The sequence below is a fragment of the Helicoverpa zea genome, chromosome 28 (genome assembly GCF_022581195.2).
Source record: "Helicoverpa zea isolate HzStark_Cry1AcR chromosome 28, ilHelZeax1.1, whole genome shotgun sequence".
Lineage (NCBI taxonomy): Eukaryota > Metazoa > Arthropoda > Insecta > Lepidoptera > Noctuidae > Helicoverpa > Helicoverpa zea.
This window is the reverse complement of record NC_061479.1, coordinates 7,092,106-7,109,004: the sequence shown is the minus strand read 5'-3', so window position 1 is coordinate 7,109,004 and position 16,899 is coordinate 7,092,106. Positions and strand designations below refer to the sequence as shown.

General features: G+C 38.6%; 1 protein-coding gene across 1 annotated transcript in view; it reads right to left on the bottom strand.

Annotated features, from left to right (window-relative positions):
• The window catches only part of LOC124643880 (tau-tubulin kinase homolog Asator), a 106,669-nt gene that overhangs the window by 89,630 nt on the left and 140 nt on the right, over positions 1 to 16,899 (bottom strand). The gene's annotated exons all lie outside the window — the stretch shown is intronic.

Below are 16,899 nucleotides of genomic sequence, written 5' to 3'. Positions count from 1 at the left end.
GCTCGCATAGATATGTCGATAAATATAAAGTTAGGTACCTAACGTATAGCAACGTCGCGCAGCTAACCAATGGTCCGCGGACCACCGTGCTAAACGATCGTTCTATTGTACAGGTCGTTCCAGGCTGGGCAAGCAAAATAGCGAGCGCGGTTTTTACATTAGGATAAAATTGCATTTCCGAAATTTTGATCACATCTACCAGTTCCATCTCCTTCAATGCATTATTTTTTGGATTAGATGGACGGTGCGGCTCGGTACGCCACATAGCACCTATTCTTTTAGGGAATACGGCTCGCTTTCAAATGACGCGCGCACCGCGCACGTTCGGGAACTCGAGCGTGTATTTTGTTTTGATCGCGCTCTTTTAAAAGTCGACAATTTTTTTGTGCAATAAACACGGATAGTACATAATATGATTGTTGATGTTGTTAGTTAGAGTTAGTAAAAAAAAACATTGTTTAATCAGACACCTTATTGGTCAGAGCCAGGGCCCAGGGTGGGGCAAGTGCCCCAGCTTGCCCCAGTGTGGCTACGCCCATGATCACAAGGTAAACTGTAATGCTTGGCGCAATCGGTTATGGATGTGATGAGTTATGACGAGTAGCTTATAGCTGAAGACAATTTAAACTGTTGCGTCCTGACTATCATTTGAATATGTCCGGCAGTGGTTACGCATTAGTCAGAAACTTGTTTGTTGGGGGTTGAAGATTATAGATGAGCCGCTTTATATGTCACACTAGAAACTAAAACTCAGCTGCATTCGTTTAAGACTGGAATCCAATCGCAACATACTTAGTTGGGAATAGGCTAGGGAGATAATGTTCTTATTGACCTGATTATGAGTAAAAATTCAAGCAATATATAGGTACTACACAAGAGCAGAAAAAAGGACTTTGTATCCCCAAAAATACAAAGAAACATTCTGAATAATATCCCCCGCTAATCCCCGTCTGTTTGGCAATGTTCGCGTGGCAATGTATTGCCCTTTGCTTGCCAAGGACTGCGTCGCACTCGACGCTCTGTCATTGGGTGACATCTCCCTGATGTACATTGATTATAAACCCAAATGGGGTTATTCACTTATGGACAGGAATTTTACTGTTACAATATTTGATAACGAAAGCATATTGGTAATAAGTAGGTGACCCCTGTGATTTTTTCTATGTATTTGGAGAAGTTTTTCCTGTATGGGGTCGGCTTCGAGTTTAATCGGATGCAGCTGAGTACCAGTGTGAGCGATTGCCTACTTGACCTCCGTAACCCAGTTACCTGGCCAATCTCCTTGGCTTCAACTGTCAAAGTTAAGACTAAAACAATACATTATTATTGTTGAAACAATTAAGATTTGAAAACGGCAACTCATGCGCATTGAAACGTATCCAGCATTTATTTCTGTTTGTGTGTCGAAACGTAAGGCGATGACCTTTCAGGAGCCTTCAGGAAACAATTATATTATCTAGGACGAACTCTCAAATGCTTTGTTTGTGGAAATGACTCAGAGTTACAGGAAATTATTTCAGGTGAAGATTTTTAGGTCGTTTTGTGTCTTTTGATGTTTAGTTCCGGGGAAACGGCACTTTTTGTGGATGTTTGTAGATCTTCGACAGTTTTTGCGGGGGAGGCAGCGGTTTTACAAACAATTTTACCCAAATAGGTTGTTTGTCGGTTATGAAGAGTGTGCATACACTATAACTGGTGAAAACGTGTTTAAAGTAAAGTTGCATGTTCGTAGCGAACTGCCGATTACAACTGCTGACAGCACATACATCGACTGAAAAAAATTGGCCACAGTATATAAGATTTATATTTACTGGAACTGTATTTATAAACTGGAAGCTGACTCCAACATACTAGGAAAACGACTAGGCAAATGAAGAATAAATTGTTTTCTGACGATGGTTGCAGTAGGAAGCTGGCGTTCAAAAAATATAGCTGAAGAACTGGTAGATATTTTGAATAGGGTATTAAGGTAACCTGAAATACCCCACACTAAATTACAGACTTGGGGAACTTTACACAAGTTTAATCTTTTCAGAAGTTTGAGCTTGCCTCAAAGTAGGTCCATTTCATAAATGTGGTGTTAAGCGAATGGATAGAGTAAGGAATAAGCACATAAGAGGAAGTTTGTAAGTAGCACCTGTAACAGACAAGCTATGTGGAAACCGGCAGTCATGGTATGGATGCGGAGGAATGGAAGTCGCGTTGGGAGGAGGGTTTTAGGCATAGACGTGGATTGACAGTGGAAGAAAATAACCAAACAAACGAAGGCTGAATTGTGTGATGTGCCGATATGGTAAGAAGGAGTGTTACTTGTGAGATGACGGCAGATAGAGGAGTCTAGAAGGACAAATCACAACAACAACATAGAAATAAAATTAGGATAATTATTATATATTCAAAAATGCCTGCCATCTCTTTAGCTACTAGGTCAACAGCTTAAAATTCAGTCCGTATTGTATATTGACCTAGGTAATATAAATAGCTTGGCCTATATATATCAGTACAATGACCTTTAGCAGTATTTAGTATTGATCTACCGTGGCAATGTGTCAAGTAATCTGAGCTACGATCGACGTGCGAGACTAATATCGATTTAGTATTGATGAAATATTAATGTGTTAGTAGACTGATTATACAATTATGATGTTTCGAAGTGCACTAGTCTTGTCTAGGTGCACAGGTAACTGAGAGACTCCATGTGGCACACTGGTACTCAGCTGCATCTAGTTAGACTGGAAGGCGACCCCAAAATGGTTGGGAAAAGGATAGGCAGATGATGAAGAGAATGATTTGTAGAAACTGCATTTAGAATCCTTTATTATGTACTTGGGTGAATTTCAACAGGTCCAATAAAATCTTCATTTCCGTGGATTTTTTATACTTCAACTTTAGAACAAGAAAAAATAGTGTTTACTAAAGCTTTTGATAAGATATGTATTCTTCCTTAATATCTAGTAGATAGCTTAAAAAACTAACGAGATATACAAGACTAAAATTTTCATGCCACGGCGGTGAAACATGCATGCACGGCAATGAAACATGCGTCCATGGCAATGAAAACTATTCCTGCAGCCATCGTTTTGACATATCTTTCTCTTTCTTTTCTTAAATACTCCTCTAGTAAAACAACCTAAGTGAACCTGAACCTGAAGTGGTGTGTGTAAGTTTATCATTTAGTGAGGTGAACGTGGAAATATCTTTTTGTAGTTGACTATATAGTACAAATTGTTTTTTTTTCTTAATGATGCCGTGGCGATGAAAACATAAGTCACGGTAATGAAACATGCGGCCACGGCAATGAAACGAAATTGTTTTACAAGGCATGGCAATGAAAATTTTTTCATTGCTGTGTATTTTTTTTCATTTCCATAGCAAATTTTGACCACGGAAACCACGGAAATGAGAGCACGGCAATGAATATCAAGGCAAAAACATCAAAAAACTAAAAATCTGTTAATAATTCACAGTAATTAACACGTCACAAATAAACATAAGATAGATGGCATTGTACCGAATGATCAATTAAGAGGACAAACTTATTCAAACAGAAGTAAGACCTATCCACGGCGATGATAGAAAAAATGTCCAGTGATAAAAAAATTGCATACTTGCATTTATGGCGCGAAAACGCAGGCACGTGCACATGTCATTCCACGTCGAACACTTGATGTCCACTAATATGCAACATTTAGCGCACAGCGGGAGGGACGCAAACCGTTAGAAAAAGGAATATTCTTAAATATGTTTAGGACATGGCGATGAATGGTGGTTCTGGGACAAACTATTTTTTATTTACCATTTGTTGTATTGTTTAAATATTTCAACAAATGTAGTCCGTAATAATACTTTAACTATTCACGAATCAAATAAAAATAGGTTTTAATATAAATAACTAATACATTTTTATCAATAAGGTCTAGTACACATCAAGGTGACGTGTGGACAAACACGGCAATGAAAGATTTTGAGGTTTATTTTTTTTTTTTGGAGAACCAATTAATCCTATTAACAAAATATTTAGTGCTACACATAGATTACTATTTCACCTACTTAGAAAAAAATATTAGAATATTATAACAATGATTTTTAGTACCGATTTCATCGATGCCACGCAATTTTTGGTCCCGGGAAATTCACCCACTTGCGTATTTTAGTTACAGAATTTTTTTAGGAAATAATAAAAGGGTATAATTTAGGCGATCACCAAAAATATTTTTAAGACTCTAAGCTGAGGCACCAAATAAAATAAACAACTCCAAAAAAAATAAATTGACTTTATTAAAAGGGCACTAAAGTATATAATATTATGATCCAAAAAAAATAAAATAACATCAGAAAAATCGCAAATCTTGCACAAATATTATTTTTGGTTCCCAAAATGGATTAATGGTCACCAAATTCTATCCAACTAAAAGATTAATATTACTACCAAAATCAAAGTTAGTGACGAAAACGAATCGCTGCAAAACCGACTTCACGTAGTCTTGTCTGCCCTACCCCTAGAGTGCAATTCAAATCCGCGTAGGCGCAGAGGGGCGAGGCGGCCTGCGAGCTGAGGCGCAGGTAGTTTTTAAGGCTCGCCGCCGCGGCTGAGGCTGGCCGGCTGAGCCGGCCAGCAAGCCGAAGCTGCGGTGGTGAGCGTGAAAACCATCTGCGACGATAAGCTCGCATGGGACCGCCGGAGCCCCGCAGTGCCGGAGCCGTGACAGAAGCCATGCTTGCTGCATGTTTCGTGCTTACATTTTACTACTGAATTACACACAAATTCATATAACAATAAATAAGCGACGTACGTTTGGGAACCCTAGTATATTAATTGGTATTTGGGAAATATTCTAGCGATCGTTAGCTTTTTTAGTCTAACAAAAATGACCAAATTAGGAGTAATGGTATTACATAATTGGTAACATCTAAGTAGTGACAATATATAATATTTGGTCTAAAGTGTATTTTAAAGGCGTCCATATATTTTTTTAGTAGTCAATAATACGAAAAAATGGTTTTACCTAATAATATTTTTGGAAACGTTATTTGGTGACCATTTATCCATTTTGGTAACCGTTTAGAATTTTTTTGGTAGTAAAATAGGTACTTTTTTGGGTGGTGTTTAAACACAAGCCATAATAAAACGTCCACGGCCGATTTCGGCCACGGCGGCTGTTCTCACTTAGGGAGATCAGCCGGCTGCGCAGGACATATTATAGTGCACGAGCATTTGCGCAGACACAGGTGCACTCACTATTCCTTAACTCTCATAACCCGATGGGACGGCAATCCAACACGACCGGAGAGAGCTCAGGCGCAGGACCGACATTTACGTGCTCTCCGATGCACGGGTGAATCAATCACCAACTTCCAGACTACGGGCTGCTTTGTGAAAGTTTAAGAAAACCCACAAAGCGATTTCGGCCCGACCCGGGAATCGAACCCGAGACCTCGAGCACAGCAGCCGCGCTTGCCACCACTAGACCAACGAGGCAGTCAATAAGTTTACTTAATTCCTTATGGATAGAAATTAAACTCTTTAAAATAGATAAATTAAAAGCTTTATAAAAACTCAAACAAACGATTGACAACGACCTGCAAACTGATCATGAATCTGTAAACAGGTGATGATTGAACAAAATACCTTTTCCTTTTCAATGCGAGCTCACCTCGCATATTCGCTGAATCTTTCAGCAGCGGCTGAAGAAGCCACATTGTTTGGTATCAATAACGACTTATATATAGTCGCGGCGTCACTCCGAGCTTGCCAGGTTGTCTGTCCGCGGGTAGCAATGGCGCTTGTAACTTGTAAACAAATATTACCCCGTGGTTCTGTTCGATTGTGTTATTATTTTTCTTCTTGTGGCTCTGCAGTGCAAGAAGTTTGCCTATCTATCTTGTCTTGTCATATTTCGTCATTGATGCCAAGCGAAACAGTTCTTCAACGCTAGCAATACCTACTCGTCTACTCTCGGATGTTCCAAGCTACGGTTTCTTGCACCTTCCAACACGTCTTCTACTCCTTATTTTGAAAGTTCTGTTATGATATGTGCACATTATTGTAATGAAAAGTATCCTTTGTTGAAATGCAGAATATGGTCTACGTGTGTGTTGATATTTGTTAAAATTGCTCCAAACACTTTCGCGTTTCTGTGAGATTTATACGAGTGAACTTCAGAAAAGAAAACATAACATAGAATGAGCATCAGAGAACCTATCATGGTTAACTTGGCTTGGGATTTTTTTGACTAATTTAAAATAATATGGAACATATAAAAGTCTGATTATCCGGCCGTCCATTTCTACTCATAACTTCGTAGAAAAGAGATGAGTATCAAAAGCTCCACATTTCTCTTTCTAAAATAGTGATAATTTCAGACATTTACTATCAACATGTTATTTAATTAAAATAGTTGAGCGCGGTAAACGTTTCCCGCGCCATCTTATAAATACATTACGACATTTGTGACGTGAATTAATAAATAAAATACTGACACGAGAATAAACTGCATATTCTGCAGCTACAGATGTTTGTACATATCGTCACGAGGGTATGAAAATACATGTTTATATGCAATTTGCGAAGAAAACCTGAAGGAAGTTGAGAAGGTTGGGCAGGCGTGTTTGTAATTGACACTTATTATTTTAATCATCATCATCAGTCGAGTCGACACATAGAGAGTACCCAAAGTACGTCACTACATACATAGTATAAAAAAGTAGCTTTTTCTGTCCCTTTATACACTTAAATCTTCAAAACTACGCAACCGATTTTCATGCAGTTCAATAGATAGAGTGATTAAAGAGGAAGGTTTATATGTATAAAAACATAAATTAAATAGTGGGGAAATACTGTTATCCCATACGAAGGCGGAGCGGGTCGCTGGTTAATATTATAAAGCTGAAAACCTAGTTTGTTTGCTAAAATGCCGTAATCTTAGGTACCTACTACTTTTCCGATTAGAAACAATTTTTTAATGGTATTACGCTGAAACCACAGCACAGCACAGATTTGCCATTTTCACTATACTTTGCAAGAAAGCGAGCTTTCTCTCAACGTAGCTATATTGAGAAACACAACAAAGTTATTTCGTCGCCGCCCGCGCCATTACACACAGACAATTAACCCACTCACGCGCATTCGACATTAAACTAAATATACGCACCAGTAATGTAAAACGACTTTATTATCATACGGGAAACTTTTCACACAAGAATACGACTGACTTTACTGAAATATGTGTCTCTTGTCTTATATCTCCTTTCGTAACTTTTAATACCAAAATTCAATCAAATACGTTTTAGAGTCAGCAATCTGACGGTTTGCGCGCTCGCATTATACTGCAAACACTAGGAGCTTAGATTGGAGCGACTAATTCATTTCCATTTTAGAGAACTGTACAGCTTTTTTAAAATTTTCAAATTGCAAAGGAAGGAGTTGTATTTTTGGTCTATTTAAAAAAATGGGAGGGTGTGCGGAGTATTCCCAAGGGACGCGGATGAAACCGTTGGTGAAAGCTAGTAACATATCTCGATGGTGCAGCAAATGGAAGTGTCAACTCTTACTCACTAATGAATCTGGTCTAGAGCCTTTTGAGTCCAGGAACAACTCCTCAGCCCTAGAAAGCTCTGAAAGAAAGCATGGAACGCTCTGAAAAGGTACTCTTCAAGATGAATCATGATGACATTCTAATAATTAGTTAGAGCAGCTCGTGTAAAAGTAATTAAACGGAGTTGGCTGGAGCAAGTGTCGCGTATATTGTGTGATTAATTGTTCTCTACTTGTAAATACACTAGTACACACTTCAGGCGTCACTACTAGGTAATAGCTTTAATCGTATCATCATCATCCTCTATCCCTTATCCCAATTTCATTTGTGTTAGACGCATCATGTTTTCTTCTTCCATACCTCTCTGTTCGACGCCATCTTGCTATTCTAGCCACAGATCATAACCATGTCGTCTTCAAGACTACCCCATATTATGGTATTCATCATAATCCGTTCAGCCGTTTATGCGAGAAAAAGAAGGTAAACAAACACACAAACGCATGTAAAATATAACGGGATTTAGTAAGTATACCTACTTTGCATACCTACGACAAAAAAACAGCCGCTTCATAACCATTATTACAAACCCTTTGCCTTTGATAATACATCATGTTTTTAACAAATGAAAGAGATGTAAATATTTCCATCTTTCCCGAGTGTATCTCCAGTGAGTCCGGCGCATGCTATCGCGCACAGATCAGTGTCGTGTGTATGTTTATGCCAAGAGTATGAGCAGCCGCGCCGTCATTAATTATATCGTGTTTTGCGCGTTTTTCTGCCCTTTCTCCGAACCTTTTGATGTTTCATATAAAAACTGTAATCTTTGTAACTGTTTGAAAGAGTTATTGAGTAATCTTGGCAGTTTTTTCTTTGTTTTATCTATGAACCTTAATTTTCCCGTTTGGTCGCAGTGTCCGCTAGGGCTCGATTCCTGGGTTGGGCCCAAATCGCTTTCTTGTATGTTTTAGAAACTTTCATAAGCCAGGCGTCTGGAAATTGGTGGTGTTAAACCCCCGTGCCTGAGAGGGCACGTGGCGCGTCCCCGAATGCCACTCAGTAGCAGTCGTTGTTACAATTCCACTTCAGAGGCCGTCAGGCAGAGTTGAGGAAACTCTAACACTAGGGCTTGTTAGGTGAGTAGTAAACAAACATGCAGCTTACTGGATAAGAAGAAGATCTATAGACTCCCTGCCCAAGGCCACTTTATCTGGGCTGCGGGTTGTTCGAAAGAGATACCGCGGGCCTGGTACATAAAAGGCCTATGACGGAACACGATGGTTTTTAGTCAGTAAGAGTCTGACACTCATTTGATGATTTTTGACGTCGGTAAAAAAAGGTCACTTTATCACAATATTTCCAGCCCCGTTGCTAAGCAACCAACTAAATAAAGTGCATCTACAAATATCCTGGCAGATGTCTACTACGACCGTAAATAATTAGCAACGTAAATACACGCGCTTCATGACGTCGTGTCTCCAACTTAATGCAATCAGTGGCGGATTAAGAGTATCCGAGGCCCTAAGCACAGAGCCTGTGTAGACCCCCTATTACTTAAATGGAAATAGAAGGTTGAAGAAATTGACCGAGCAAAGCGAGAGTGATGCACATGTAGTTTCAAATGCGCGAGCGAAGCGAGCGCGAAATTTTTTTCGGACTCGTACGGAGGTAAAATTTATCCCAAACGTACTTAATTTTTTGTTTGTTGACAAATGCAAAAACGAAGGCACATAGTTTCTGAATACGCGAGCGAAGCGAGCGCGAAATTTTAATTATTTTTATTATAAACTCAGAACCAAAATTACGTACAATGTAGCCCAAACGTACTTAACTTTTAATTTGTTGACAAATGTAAAAACGAGGACATATAGTTTTTGAAAACGCGAGCGAAGCGAGCGGGAAATCTTGATTATGTTTTAAGACTCAGAACTAAAATTTCGTAAAAGGGCTACATTTCAAACCTTCATTTCTTTCTGTTGGACAAGTAAGATGGATAACGTAAGATCGATAACAACGTCCGCGGACTTAACCGGTGGTCCGCGGACCACTTGGAATGCCTCCAGGCACCACCAGCCCACCACCACCAGGACCACTGATCTAAAGCATCCAAAATTTTCGGATATGTTTGTTATATTGCACTCGTAGTTACAGCGTGAGCTTCCCAACGACTGTACGATAGCGACTTCGGAACGCTATCGTTGCCTATTAATTCTTTGCCCAACGATGAGTAGAAGCCGAAAAAAAATTGTATAACAACTGCACAATTGAAAAAAAAAATCACTGCGATCGTACAACAATCTACAGCACTGCGACCAATCAAGTTTAGAGGCGGGGGTGTATGAAGGGTCACTCCCGAACTGCTCGCGCCTTGTGATTTCGGATATATTGTGGATGAATCTCGATAAAATGTAGGTATAAAATGAAACGCCAGCAGAGGATGGAGGCCCCTGGAGAACAGGGGCCCCAAGCACGTGCTTGTTGTGCTTATAGGGTTAATCCGCCACTGAATGCAATGTCATTAGACGTAAATGCGTCTTCTTTCGTTGCAGATTCTTCGCGAAGCAGCCATGACAGTTACCTACTCAAGTCACTTCACTTGACCTATGTCAAGTGGATGGTGAGCTGTGGGATTGTTACCGGGGCCCAGATATATACGGGGCTTAAGCTATATTTGCACTAACATTATTTTGTATAACTTTCTCAGGAATAGCTAGAAAACTATTGTAAATAATTGTTTTTGTCGGTTCTTCTCCAAGAGACCAACTCTTTAGAACCGTGTGACTGGTTTGAAGTTTCGATAGAACTTTCATAGTCCAATAAAAAAATATTGACTTAAGAAGGAACATGGGGGGTTGTAGTCAGTAACAGTCTGACACAGAGACACGTTGTGAGTGCAGCGTGAGAAATCAATTAATGATTTCCCACAAAAACAAAATGGTAGATGTTGAGGGTGCCATGACACCTCTAGATACTTACCTATGCCTCAAAGAGGATCTTGGATCTCAAACATGAAGCCTGAATGGAATAAATGTTTTTTGATAAACTTAAGTATGTATTTCATTTCTTTGAAGTTAACGTTAAGCAATTGATGCAGAGACTAATCTACCTAGACATTATTTTGATACCGTACAACAAAGAAACTTATATTATATAGTTTTCATCTTCATTGATGGAAACTATGTATAAGAGTTTCCCTCTTTTACCAGACGTTTTTACTGCCTAATCCAACATAATTAATGGCCAATTAGTAGGCTCAAGGTCATCATATGACAGAAAGACTCTACCCACAGATACAAAGACAAATTAATAGTTTAGTCATGCGTATACGCAGATTAGAAGAGAGGGTAAACAAACATTATTTATGTTTTTTTATATAACAGTAATATAGTAATGAGATGGTAATCCTGGGTTCGACTCCCAGTTGTAGTAAGCTTCGAAAGCAATCTCGACAAACGTGCTAGCTAGGATAATAGTCAATCAGTTACTACTATCTACATTGACGAATATATTTTTTTAAATAGAACAGATGAAATAGCATGATAAATAAGTTATTAATAGCATATATGGAAATAAATAAAATAATCAAACAAATAAATAAAGTTGTCATATTAATCTGTGTCATAAAGAACGTCTACAAAACCTGAAGTTAAACTTGCCGGCCTGATATCACTGCTACGAATTTGTCTTGTTGAGCCTGAAGCAGATGCTGGTATGTTACCGTCTGCAAAGGGACGGATTTTTATTTATGTTTATTTCACAAGGGAAGGGATGTAGTGTCCCGCAGTATCACCGATATCTGTCGTCTCCTTAAATGGAAAGGGAAATGAAATGGAAACGGAACAAAGTAAATCAGTTTGATGGCAGTGTGATCGGTGGACTGATCTGATAGCGTGGTTTTGTTATGCTGCAGGTGTTTGATAGATCTTTAAGAAATTACCAAAATATTTATGAGTTTGATTGTTGAACTTTTGAAACAAGGTTAAAATCAAAACAACAAGGGAGAGATGTAGTGTATGCAGGTACATGTGCATCATTGTATAGGTTATGTCATTATTATTATGACGCCTCGTGCGCATACGTCACTCGGTTATAAATACCGGATCGAGCGGTGGGGAGTCAGTCGTTGTCAGACTGTCGACCTGTGTGGTGGTGCGTTGGCGAGTCGATTAACATAATAAAATGAGCGTACAATACATTGGCGTGTAATCTGTGTCATAGAGAAGTCGTGGTGGCCTAGTGGAGAAGTCGTGGTGGCCTAGTGGAGAAGTCGTGGTGGCCTAGTGGGCAAAGAACCAACCTCTCGAATAAGAGGGCGCGGGTTCGATTCCAGGTCAGGCAAGTACCAATGCAACTTTTCTAAGTTTGTATGTACTTTCTAAATATACCTTAGACACCAATGACTGTGTTTCGGATGGCACGTTAAACTGTAGGTCCCGGCTGTCATTGAACATCCTTGGCAGTCGTTACGGGTAGTCAGAAGCCAGTAAGTCTGACACCAGTCTAATCAAGGGGTATCGGGTTGCCCGGGTAACTGGGTTGAGGAGGTCAGATAGGCAGTCGCTTCTTGTAAAGCACTGGTACTCAGCTGAATCCGGTTAGACTGGAAGCCGACCCCAACATAGTTTGGGAAAAAGGCTCGGAGGATGATGATTAATCTGTGTCATATTTCCCTGTCAGCACCACAGACAAAAGATTTATAATAAACAACAAGTTTGTCTATGGCCAGCTGTCTATGATCTATCAAGCTTAGACTAGTGACGTCACTGTCTACAGCGACAGACATGTCTGGCTTGGATTGCATCGTAATTGGACGAGCATTGTTTGTCTATCGACATGATACTTAACTGATAAAAGATACGAAGCTAAAAGGTTGGGGGAACAGAAAAAACACGAATTTTATCACAACCAACTGTTGATGCTGAGAAATAGCGAGTGCAGTGGTGTCTGCGCAAATGTGCGTGCACTATAATATGTCTTGCGTAGTTGGCTTAGCTCCTTAGAGAGAACAGAAGCTTGTGACTAAGTAAAAGTCATTTAGGTGGCATAGGAAACCGCTCTTTAGGGGTATCGTGAGGGGTTGCGGGAATTAAACAGACAGACAGTCTAGACTCAGCATGTGGTCTCATATACCTAGTTTAGGAAGGGACAAGTTACAGATTACCACAATAAAATCTACTTCTATCTTCTATCCTAGACAAATATGATCAGGGCCAGGACCTTCGACCGAGCAGACGATACGGAAACACTAACACGTACTAACACATGTACTTACAAACACTAGTTATTTTCAGCGACGGCCGTATTTCTCAAGCGAATGAAGAAAAAAACATTATGTTTTTTGCCAAAAGACATTTGTGACACGAAGACGGTTAAAATAGAATGGTAACTAGCTAGTGTAAATGCATAGTTATTTTGTAAAGAAAAGTTTGTTTGTTACGCTTCACTATGTATAAAACAAAATTCTTGGCCGCGTCTGTCTGTCTGTTTGCGATAGACATGAAAAGTACTGAACAGATTTTCAAGCGGTATTCTTTAATAGATGGAGAGATTCACCAGGAAGGCTCTGTTATATAATATTTATACCCTAACAAAAAGTGTAGTACCTATGTGTGAGCATACCCCCGTTTGGTTTAAAGAGACCCTCAGTGCCGCTACGGATTTGCTACGTTTGGTTTAAAGAGACCCTCAGTGCCGCTACGGATTTGCTACGTTTGGTTTAAAGAGACCCTCAGTGCCGCTACGGATTTGCTACGAAACGCTACGAAGTGCTACGCTGAAAAAATACATGATTTTACGAAAATTAACTGTCTATTTTTTTATTTGGTAACTGAAATACATATATAATGTTAGTACTGGTTTCATGTACTTGGTAGTTTGGTAGCCTACCTGAGCAAGTACATTTTTGAACTGCTGCACAGACTTCGATAAGGTGATTCTTTACTGTGCTCTTTTTCATGAAGACAACTTTATGTATATAGATTTTAATGTAAACTACACCTATAGATAAACGTACTAAACCTAACAAGGTGATTGTAACATTGTTTACACATTTGCAAAGCATAGCAACCGCCGAAATGATCCATAGATCATAACATTCAGTTGTTACGCAAACCCGCGCACACGCCGCCGCCAGGTTAACGTACACATTCAACAACGATATATATTGGTAGAAGACAACATTGGTTTATGTAACTGAAAATACATTTCAGTAAGTAAAAGCTGTTTCCCCTTAAACGGAAGGTCTATAATTTTCTTTCATTGTGGTTAGACCTGCTATCCTGTATAGATGCAGACTTACTATACGTATAAACTGCATTAAATTATGATAAGAATGTTAAGAGGAACGTGTTGTTATAAAAGTGGATAGGGTAAGAAATGTGCAGGTAAGTATTTTTAATAATAATTTACCCAGATCATCTTGCCGGATGCAGCTGAGCACCTATGTGCTACATGGAGCGACCGCCTATATTGTTCAGCTTCTTCAGAAGACTCACTGAGAAACTCAGGTACTCGTCATGACAAGAAGGTCATCCATGGTCCGACCGCAGCAAGCGTTGCTTAACCTTATGATCGATCGACTCGTGCGGCTGCTATTTAGCCAAGAGCCCATAGCGATTTACCCAGATACTTCTAAATAATAATATATTGACTGTATTTCAACATGCTTTATAGCTTCTAGAGTGCAAAGTGCACTTTATCAAGTCCGAATTATTTCGAACATTAAACAAACGCAAACAGACAAATGAATCATTTGATAGAACACTACATTTATCTAAATCGTACTTCACTGAAATCATTTGTCGAGGCTTTTCTCAACTATGTTGGGGTCGGCACCCAGTCTAACCGGATGCAGCTGAGTACCAGTGTGCCATAAGAAGCGAGTGCCTATCTGACTTCCTTGATACCTGAGCAACTCGGCACTCCTTGGCTGACTGTCAGATTTTTCAGGCTTCTGACTATCTTGCCTGTACTGCCAGAGATATCAGATTGGAAAAAATATTCAAATGACGAATTTAACATGCCTTCCGAAATACTGAGGAACTCGTTGAGTCATAAATGGTCACCCATCCACGGAGTGAGTGCTTAACCTTGAGAGCTCGACCCGTACGTTTCTGAGCGAGCTCGGTAGACAAACAAACAAATGATAATGAATCATTTGCTAGTTTATCATCGGTTTTGGCGCTCTCTCTGTATTTATCTAAATTGTTGCTACTCCATTGATTTAGATATATTTATAGTAGATTAATCATTATTCAAATAACTGATGGATAGGTATGTGTTGCTGGGTTGAACCAGTTCTTCCTAGTTATGATTTCTATCGCTCTGTTGACAAAATAGCTTCAAAACCACTGAAAATATTTCGAAAACATGTCTTAGAACCCGCCTGGGAATAGTAGCTTTTATGCAAAAAGACCGCATTCAATCCGTTGAAGAGATGTGGTAAATAACCTAGAAAATCAGAACTGCAAATTGCCGAACAAAAGTATTGCTAAGAGATTTTAGTGTTCAGATATATTTTGATTACGATACTGAAGTTTTGTTGGTAATAGTACTTTATAACCACTAAAGCTTTCCTTATTTACGCAATAAGATATTGTTTTTAACACATAAATACTCCACATTGTACACAAACATATGTTTTCAATCTCGTAAACAAGCATGCAGCCATTTAATGCCAAAACTCTTCTGGAAAACAACTGACGATGTACACGCAATATTTTTATTGTTCTTTGTTATAAAATGCAACAAAATACAGGTAAAATAAGTAAGTATATTACCATCTAAACACTTCACTGAGCCAGTTCACCGAAAACGTTTTGGACAATGAGCGTTTTGGTCTACCTCTCCTCTAGCATTAAGTGATATATCAATAGAAAGCTTGTGTTATGTAGAGTATTTTCTTGTATGGCGGCGATTGTCATTTGTTAGTATTTAGGGAGTTAGAACGTGTTTAGTGAAATAATAACTATGTCTAAAATCTGCTCTAGCTTCTAAAGTACTGACAAATTGTTAGAGGTATTTCAGTACGAAATGTTCTATTTTAAAAGGCCTTTCCAGTGAAATACCTATAATTTATTAGTAGAGAAGGGATATATAAACTGAAAACACCAATCGACAATATAATCTAAAATAAGCTCTAGCTTCTAAAGTACTTATAATTCGCTGGAGGTATGTTCATACGAAATGTACTATTTAAAAGGCCTTTCCAGTGATATATAATTCATTACTAGAGAAGGAATCTAAGAACTTGAGATTATTGATAATATAATCTAAAATAAGCTCTAACATCTAAAGTAACGCTTGAAAAGACCTTTCAAATGATGTATGACTCATTACTACAGGGGGAGTAGATCAACATCCAAACATTTCGCCCATTGTCCTTTTTCCTAAAACAATATCATAACCATCTGCCTAGCTTTTTCCCAACCATGTTGGGATCGGCTTCCAGTCTAATCGGATGCAGCTGAGTACCAGTGTGCCACAAGGAGCGACTGCCTATCTGATCTCCTCAACCCAGTTAAACGGCAACCTAATACCCTTGGTGAGACTGGTTTCTTAATACAATAAGTATCTACATTGAAAATTGGAAGTTCATAGTAAACAGGCAGTTTGTTTTAAGAGAACTGACGTTTATCTTGTTAGTGAGTTGAGCCTTAGTTACAGACGCTGTAAAAATGTGTGAAAACAGGTGTTTGTAGTTCTTTCGCACAATTTACGATTCATGAACTTTACAATTAGACATAAATTCTGAAATTTTTTAGTGCAAAAAACTATGAAATAAACATTGAAGAATGAAGGATTTTCGTTATCTGACTGTTTGTCTGTTTGTTATAACTATTTTTTGGTGCAGTAGCTGTCAGTCAGTACAAACAACGACGGTATTTTGAAACCTGACAGCTGTCAACTGCACAAAACATTCGGTGCCGTACAAGTAGATATTGTCATTCTTCAGAATTCAAGAAATATGCAAGTCACTGTAAAATATCTTGTAAACAATTGCACGATGTTCAAGCTCATCATAAAAACAATAATCTGTAGTAAACAAGTGAAAATGTTTGTAATTATTGCTGAAGTTATAAACGTGAAATCTTTTAGAACCGTGTGCAAGATTTGATCTGTTAGTTCAAACGAAAGTTCACTCTCAAAGTTTGTTTTTATACTTCAACTTAGAAATTATTTTAGACAATGTTTTTAAGGATAAAATCTACAGATATATAAGATAGAAATATCTAATGAAAACTCAAAGAAAACATCTGAAAATAACATAAAACCGCGCTCAAAATATACTCTCATCCGAACATCACAGGTTCCCTCCAAAAACTTGCAAAACGGAACGGAGTAAACTAGGAATTTCAAAATGAAAATA